Source organism: Pinus tabuliformis, chromosome 7 (genome assembly GCF_031772625.1).
Source record: "Pinus tabuliformis cultivar Carrire ecotype Pingquan chromosome 7, CPIR1, whole genome shotgun sequence".
NCBI classification, from domain to species: Eukaryota; Viridiplantae; Streptophyta; class Pinopsida; order Pinales; family Pinaceae; genus Pinus; species Pinus tabuliformis.
Genome location: NC_142293.1, coordinates 87618616 through 87627049, shown reverse-complemented (window position 1 = coordinate 87627049; position 8434 = coordinate 87618616). Strand labels below are relative to the sequence as shown.

The following is an 8434-nucleotide window of genomic DNA, read 5'->3' as shown; positions in this document are numbered from 1 at the left end:
CCAAGCCACAATCTTTCGAACTTGGTATGCTTACCCTTTTCCTCATGTGTTTTATTCCACTTCAATACCAGGTCTCCGAGCTGAAAGGATGTTGAACTTAAATAATTTGCATCAAATGAATATTTGACTAACTGTTGATGATGTGTATGTGTCATTTTGGCTTTTTCCCTTTCTTCTTCGAGCTTAAGGATTTATGATCGTTTTACTTGCATAGAAGAGGAAGGGGTTTCTTCAATAAATTGAACTAGGGTTAGAGAGGGAATAGCTAAATTTGTAGGGAGGAAAGCTTCTTTCCCATAGACCAACTTAAAAGGAGAAGTGCCTATTGAGGCCTTCTGTGTTATTCGATCTGCCCATATAGAAAATATTAAACATTTGTGCAAGTTTTTTTGTCTTTGATCAACAGTTCTTTTGATAATTCTTATGAGATTTTTGTTTGTAATTCAACCAAGCCGTTTCCTTGAGGATAATACGTAGAAGATTATTTGAGTTTAAAACATCTTTTAAGATCAAATTCTGTCATAGCATTGCCTGAAAAATAAGATGCATTATCAAACATGAGGGAGATGGAAGACCGAATCTGGTAATAATAAATTGATCAATAAATTCAATGATGTTTTCAGAATTGGCTACCTTAAGTGGAATTTCTTCCACCCATTTTGTGAAGTAATCAATTGTTGTAAGGTTATATCTATGCTACTTAGACGAGTGAGGAAAGATCTCACCTATTATGTTCAGTCCCCATTGTTCAAATGGTTGTTCAATGTTGACTCGCTGCAATGGTAATGTGGGTTTCCTCTATGTCCCAGAAGCTCTTTGACAATCTTTATGTGTGCAGGATTTTATGTGTGCTTGTGTCCCCTCCAAAATGTCCACCAGTTGGTCCATCATGGAGTTCCTGCAAAACCTTTTCTAACTCATATTTTTCAAGACACCTAAGAGAAATATAATAATAATTTATTCTAAACAACATATCATTGATGATTTGGTATTCTCTAGCTTTTAGCCTCAAAGCCCTTTTTCTTTTGTAACTTAGTTGCGTAGGGGCATACCCATTTCTCAAATAAAAGATGATATTAGCATATCTGGGTTCAGTGTCGTTAAGTCTTACCTTGTATACTTGTATATCATCACCTGAATCTTATAGTGATGGTAAGTTGGATTCTCCTACTAACATTTTGCAAAAACCTTCAGCTTTTACAATTTTAGCTGGTCTGATCTCAATGTCATATTCTTGCGGCTTTGTTACCCAATTTTCCCTTTTCTCACCTACATCCCTTTGTATTAACATATTTCTAACTGTTGAGAATGGGAATACTACCTTGGTGTGGGTTTTTAGGAGAAAGGGTCTGAAATGCTTTATTGATTTGACAATAGCAAAAGATTGTTTTTCAACATCTGAATAGTTCAATTCATCCCCCCGCAAATTGGAGCTAAAGAAAGAAATTGGTGCTTTGGCTTTGTCATCATTGACCTGTGTTAATATAGCTGCATATGATTTCTCAGAAGCAAAATCATATAAAATGAAATGATTAGAAAAATTTGGAGTTGCTAAAGAGGGAGAGTTTATGATTGCTTGTTTAATCAGATTAAAGGCTTCATGGACTGTATGTCTCCATTTAAAAAGAGATTTTTTCTTAATCATGGATTGAAGAGGTAAAAAAATTCGGGAAAAGTCAGGGACAAATATTTGGACAAACTTTATCTTACGTAGGAAAGATTTCATAGATTTTTTATTATGAGGTAAAGGAATTTCTCTTATCCTATCATGGGCAATGTGAATCCCTTCTTTTGATAAATGAATCCAAGGAGTTTTCCTTCACTTAAAACAAAGAAATATTTCTTTGGATTAAGAGAAATTCCATACCTCTTACAATGCTCAAAGATTTGTCTTAAATCTTTCAAATGATTATTGCGCCTTTTAGAGTATACAGTTATATCATCTAAATAGATTACTACTGATTTTTTTACCAATCCTTTGAAAGCTATGTCCACAGATCTTTGAAATGTTGCACCAGCATTGATTAACCCAAATGCCATATTTTGTTAGATGATCCAAAAATAAAATATTACCCTAGGTTATAATGTTAGAATAAAATAATTATTAATTTAATATTTTAAATTAATAATTATTAAATGTAGACATTTAGAATTAGACTATTGTTGTAAAAAGATATGACTCTACAAATGTGTCGTATCTTAGGCTCTAATTTAGGAGAATTGTTAGTAAGTTGTTTAAATAGCTTTTATTGTAAATGGATACTTGTTATTTTATAAGTGATCCATAATTAGAGGTAGTTAGGACATTGAGCTTATAAATAGCTCATTACAAGAGTGTTTTGTTGTTCGGGTGTAAACTCTTGCAAAATTCGAGATGTAATTTATTTTCTTATTAATAAAATTACGTGTCTGAGGACACTTTTGCCATTATTGTCGTATCAGAGCTCCAGTAATGTTGTAGGTGATGTGAGGAGGATATTCCAGCTGAACAAAGTCTTGGAAAACTCCATTCAATTGAACAACAAATGATTGGTATGCAAATTGTCCAGTTGTTTTTAAAAGGAAAAGAAATTTGATTATTATTATTGATTTTATAATTTTAAATCTGAAAATCATTCTTTCTGTGATAACAAAAAAGAATTCACTATCAAAATTTCCTCAAATCACTCCATCCCATATCGAATGAAAATTGCTCGCTCGATTATACCAGTGTAATTCAATTGTATTTCCACATGCATAGGCTGATGGACATCTCCCATGAAATGAGATAGGAATAGTAAGGCTTCTGTTAAATTATAAATTTTACTCTTGTTTCCAAGCTGTGAAGTGTAATTTTGTATGGCACCATCAAGACATTTTCCTTTCTCTCCTTCGGCATCATAGCAATCCCTAGAATATTGATGTTTACACTTTTTATCTGGTGTGTCAATGTAATGTAGTGGACTTGCCCACCAATATCTGAACCACACTTGATCATCTCATGAGCAAAGAGAATCCAGATCATCAGGGAGCAGGTCTTTCACTGTCGTTGATGCTGTGTCACTAAGACGTGACTCAATGATCTTACAAATCACATGATGCCCGTCTATTCCCCAAGACTCCATAGCAGGGAGCATGCCCAAATTAATCACCACGCTGACAAGAAACATAGAGCTACCTCTTTGTGCAGCAATGTTTTGATATCTTTGTGCAACCATTGCTAATTGATTTACCTGGGGTGCTACCAAACCTGCGAGGGAGATCGAATAAAAAATCCAACGTGGATTTCTCAAATTTGTTTGCTGAAATCTGATGTTAGCATGTTGATATCTCAAGGAGATTGAATCCAACGCAGATTTCTTGAAGCCATCTGCTGAAATCTATTGTTACTCACTGAGACCTTGGGGAGATCGAAAAAAATCCAACTTGGATTTCTCGAAGCCAATGTTTCCATATCCAACCAACGAAGCCAAGTAGGTTGTGAAAGATCAATGCAACACTGGGGCTATGAGCTAGTGTGTCATACAAAATTGCCAGAACATTCAGTTTGCAGCCAACGTGAGGAAAATTTCCGGCCAATGTGGGTAGTAAGTTTCTGTAAGCAACTTCAAATTTTTATTGGAGTTAAAAAAAGAAAAGGGGTAAATATAATGGAGAAATAAGGTTTAATTTTTTATTTTTGTGGAAGTAATAAGTGACTTTTAAATTGATTAAGGATTTGTAATATTTGTAATTTGGAGAGAGGGATTTTTCTATTGTTTGTAATTTGGAGAGATAAGGTATTTTCTATTATTTGTAAAATAATATTTTTGGAGAAATAAGGTGTGAGGATTTATTTGTAAATGTTTGGAGTAGTAAAATTTTGTATTTTTTTGGAGTAATAAGGTGATTCTATCTGTAATTTTTTATTTGGAGAGATACAAGTGATAATGTAACTCAAAGTATTTTTTTACTTTGAGGGGGGGTCAGAGTTTTTTTTTTGAAGGAAAATTTGCAAGAGATTCTAAATGAGTCAAATTTTGAAAGATTTCATTGTAAAATTCTTAAGAGAAATTGACTAGAGCCAAGTGCAAAGCTCAATCATTTTTTTCCCTCCAAATACTATACAAGGGTCAAGGCCAAATCCCAATAGATTGTATTTTTGTGGTGTGTTTCGTGTGACGTGTTCCTCATTTTTTTCCTGTTCTTGATTCTTTTTGGTGCAAAAGCTTCAAAACTACAATGTCGAAGTTAATCAATCTGTTCTCTGATTATGACAAGCTTGAAGGAGTAAAATCTTATAAAACATTGCAATGCCTCATCAAAAGAACTCTCATTTATAATGAGCTTTGGCATGATGTATTTGATGGTGATATTAAGCCATATAAACCCACAGATGCAGCTGCACTAGAAAAATGGGAAGTTAATAATGCCAAAGCATTAGCTCTCATTAAATCTTATGTTAATGATGAAATGCATGTCCATATAGCAAATGCTACAGATGCCTGGTCTTCTTTGCGAATTTTTAAAGACTTCTTTGATACTCAGCCTAAATCAAAGAAAGTTGATCTACAATTAAAATTGTTGCAAAAAAAATTGACTGAAGGAGGTGATGTCCTTGAATACATCTCCAGACTCAAGAATATTAAGCAGGAAATTATTAATGTTTGTTTTCAAGTAGTAGATGATAGTTTTATGGTCACAATTTTAATTGTTGGACTTCCTTCTTCCTACACACATTTTTTGGAAACTCTACAACTAATTGGAAAGTTAGAGAAGCTAAAGTTTGATGAGCTCTACAAAATGTTGACCCAACATGATAAAACCTTTGGGAAGAAAAAAAAAGTTGGTGAAGATGTCTTTTTCATAGAGGTCGGCACTAGTAAATCATCAACTGACAGTTCTAGAAGTAGAGGCAAAGGGAATTTCAATAAGAATCAAGAAGCACATAATGTACAAAGTCATGGTCAAATCCAAAGCAGAGGAAACAACTTTAATAGTGGCAACAGTTCAGGCACGAGTAATTTTCAAGGCAAAAGAAACAGTCAAGGAAGGGGCTATTTTCAAAGAAGAGGTTATTTTCAAGGAAGAGGAAATAATCAAGGTAGAGGATGACCTCAAAATAGAAGTCAAAGCAGAGGTATAGGACAATCTTCAGGAAGAGGAAGAGACTTAAGTCAAATTGTGTGTCAAATATGTCACAAAGTTGGACATTATGCTAAAGATTGTCGAACTTGTATTGATAAAATACCCAAGTTTTATCAGCACTCAACACAATTTGCAAATGATCAAGATGATGATCGTTCATAATATGTATTTACTTCTGTTGACATGGAACATTTTCGCTATACCAACAAGGGGAACTAACCCGACCATAGACCCAAATTAGATCTGTTTTCGTTTGGGATGGCTAGCTTTAATAGGTTTTAAAGGACCCCGTAAACTATTTAATGTGTTCAAAGATTTCTTCTCGGAGGAAGACTTCAATTAAATCAACAAAATAAAAATAGTTAACCTTTAAGTATGAAATCCTATCTACACTACTTCTAGCTACTCTAGTCTAATCCTAACTATCCTAATCTATCCTACATGAGCATAACAAAAGAGAGGTTAAATATCATATATAAATTCCAAGCCTAACTGAATTAATTATTCGTTCACATAAGAACAAGGCTGCATCAATTCCTAATTGCAATCCAATCATTCATACAGGAATACACATTCCTTTTTATGGAAGTAAAGCTTGCAACTGATGTCTAACATAGTTTCAAATCAGGGACTACTTATGAATTGCTATAATGAAGAATTACATTCAAATAACCAAGGCTAATTATAAGTTGTATCGTTGTCGATATGCACAAAAACAAAACACATTTGTATTTATGCCAACAAAAATGTCGTGTCTCAAAACACATAAAGCAAAGGATCTTAAATTTGAAACAAAAAGCTCCTCATTGAACCAAACAGTCTCTTTTATTCATAATAAATCAAAGTTGTTTTCTCTAAACAAAAGGACCTCATCTCCTATCCGGAGGTAATACTTATGCACATGGAAATGACTCTTGGTCTTCCCTTCCTCCTTTTACCTTCCCCTTGTTCTCTTGAATATACAAATCAGAACACATAGATGTAGAACAATCTATGTCATTGTTGACACGTAGAGAGCATTTCCTATCACTCTAGCGCTTCGTTTCCTGAGGAATGAATAGATGTTGATTGAAAGAGAATGATTGCATGTCATCTCTTCACACTTGTATAAAGTGGACGTTATCCCTTATTATTCCCTGGAGGGAACTGAAAACACTGCGGTCATCATCCCACATCTGGCATGATTGAATGCGCGTTTGGAAGTAATGACATCTTGATGGATCAACACTGTCATGAGTGCTTCTGCTGAACACAGAGAGTGCCTTCATTATGCACTATGGCGGTCCGTATTCCCTTTTGCAGAGAGTGTTTTTGCAACATTGACACTGGTGGTGCAGAGGTGTCATCTTGAGATAGCTTCCATTTATCTGTCACTGGGTCTACTCGAATTTTCCTGCAAAAATAATTCATATCAGCTATGATTGTGAGAAATATGGCAAAAATGCTTACAAAACACGAATCTTGCCTTCATTAAATTTTTATAACATCAAATGTGAAAGAATCGGCCCCTATTTTTTTAATTTATGCATTGATTAAGTCCCGCGATTGCGAATCCAATTTACATTGAAAATCATGGCATAACACATAACCCGATCAGAAATCCGGACCTGAAAGATTATAGACTGGAACCTATACCCTACTGGGTCTTCCATATGGGATTTTCCATTAAAAATCGTGACTACAACATTTTATCGAATACACAGGAAACACGGGAAAACCCGCGATCGAGCCATACAGCCAGACTTGAAAATTTATGCACCAGAATTGGTAGTCATCGGCGGGTCTGGTATATCATAGCGCACCATTTATATAACCCCTGGGTCCTGCCAATTGCGACATGTGATTGGTCTCCGGACCCGAAACACAAACACACACACACACACACACACACACACACACACACACACACACACACACATATATGTTAATACCGTCGGCGGGTCCGCAATGTTAGCCTTCCCTTTGAAAAACTCTGACTTCAATGTTTTTCGAAAAACATAAGAATATATGTGAAAACCTACGTCCAGCCATTAGGTCAGACTTGACATATTATATGCCCAGATCTATAATCATCGGTCGGTCCGGGTGATAGCGATGTGCCTTATATGTAGGCCCCGGACCTTACCGATTGTGATAAGCAATGGGGTTCCGAACCCGAAACATATATATCATGTTTAATAAAGCCATCGGGTCCAGTAAACAGTGGCACGCTATATATATAAGCGTTGGACCTAGCCGATAGCAATATGCGATATAGCTCCAGACTTGATATATATATGTAATATGGTTGATAATACTGTCAGGTCTGAAAGAGAGCAATGCGCAGTGTTGATTGAGATAGGCCAAAAAGGGGTGATTTATGCATATTAGCAAAGTGTTTCCATTATAAAGGGTTATAATGGGAATGAGGTGCGATAGAAGGTTTTTGAGGGGTGGAAAGGTCCTGATGGAGGAAATGAATGGGGGTTCAGGAAGAGCTAGAGATGAATCATGCGGTAGATATTTAAAGAAGGGGGATCAACCATTAGGAATTGAAGATTTAACTCGGCAACAAGTTAAAGTTTCTGGGATAAGACAAATCATTTAGAAGGTGAAGGATCAACGTTTAGGGGACCCATTCAAAATCGCTACCAAGACAGGTTTTGATAGGAGGGTGGTTATGGCCACAACAAATGGCGAATTGTTGGGCGAACCAGTTATCTCTGTTTCCAAATAAGCCTTGGATCACTATAAAATCGGGGTGTTAAGATAAACTCGAAATGCAAACTGTATAGATGGATAGGCATGCGTTCCACTTCAACATTAATTCCTTCACATAAGATAAAGACAAATAGCTTCTACTTACTGATAGGGTTTTGATAGGCATTCTCCAATGGTAGTGTTATGGGATTTATGGACCTTCCTTTACCTGTTTCCCACTTTCAAAAATCCTTTGGGGCCATCACTGGTCTATCAATACCTATTTAGGTGTGTACATCAGCTCTTTATTGCTCATCAAACTTGATGTAGATATGTTTATCTGCACTTTATATAAGAATTTCAGTGCTATATTTTCATATGATTGAATGGGGCACAGTCATGGATCTTGCCATATTTTTAAACTGCTTAAGCAAGATTGGGCTTGCTGTGTCAACCGGTACCCTGAGCCCAGCAAGAGTCCCTACTCTAACTAGCTTCGCAAACAACCTATCCTTCCAGTTTGGCACAAGGAATTGACATTTCATTTTCTTTTAAATAAGTCCTTCTAGTTTTAGGCACAAGGACTAGAGCAGAACTGGATTTGCCACAATATATATGACAGTGAGCTTACCCCATGAAAGGAGGTTTA

At 35.6% G+C, this 8434-nt stretch overlaps 1 pseudogene; it reads right to left on the bottom strand.

Moving 5' to 3' along the window:
- Positions 1-2658: 2658 nt before the first annotated feature.
- Positions 2659-3197, bottom strand: LOC149245383 (endonuclease 2 pseudogene; annotated as a pseudogene).
- Positions 3198-8434: the final 5237 nt, after the last annotated feature.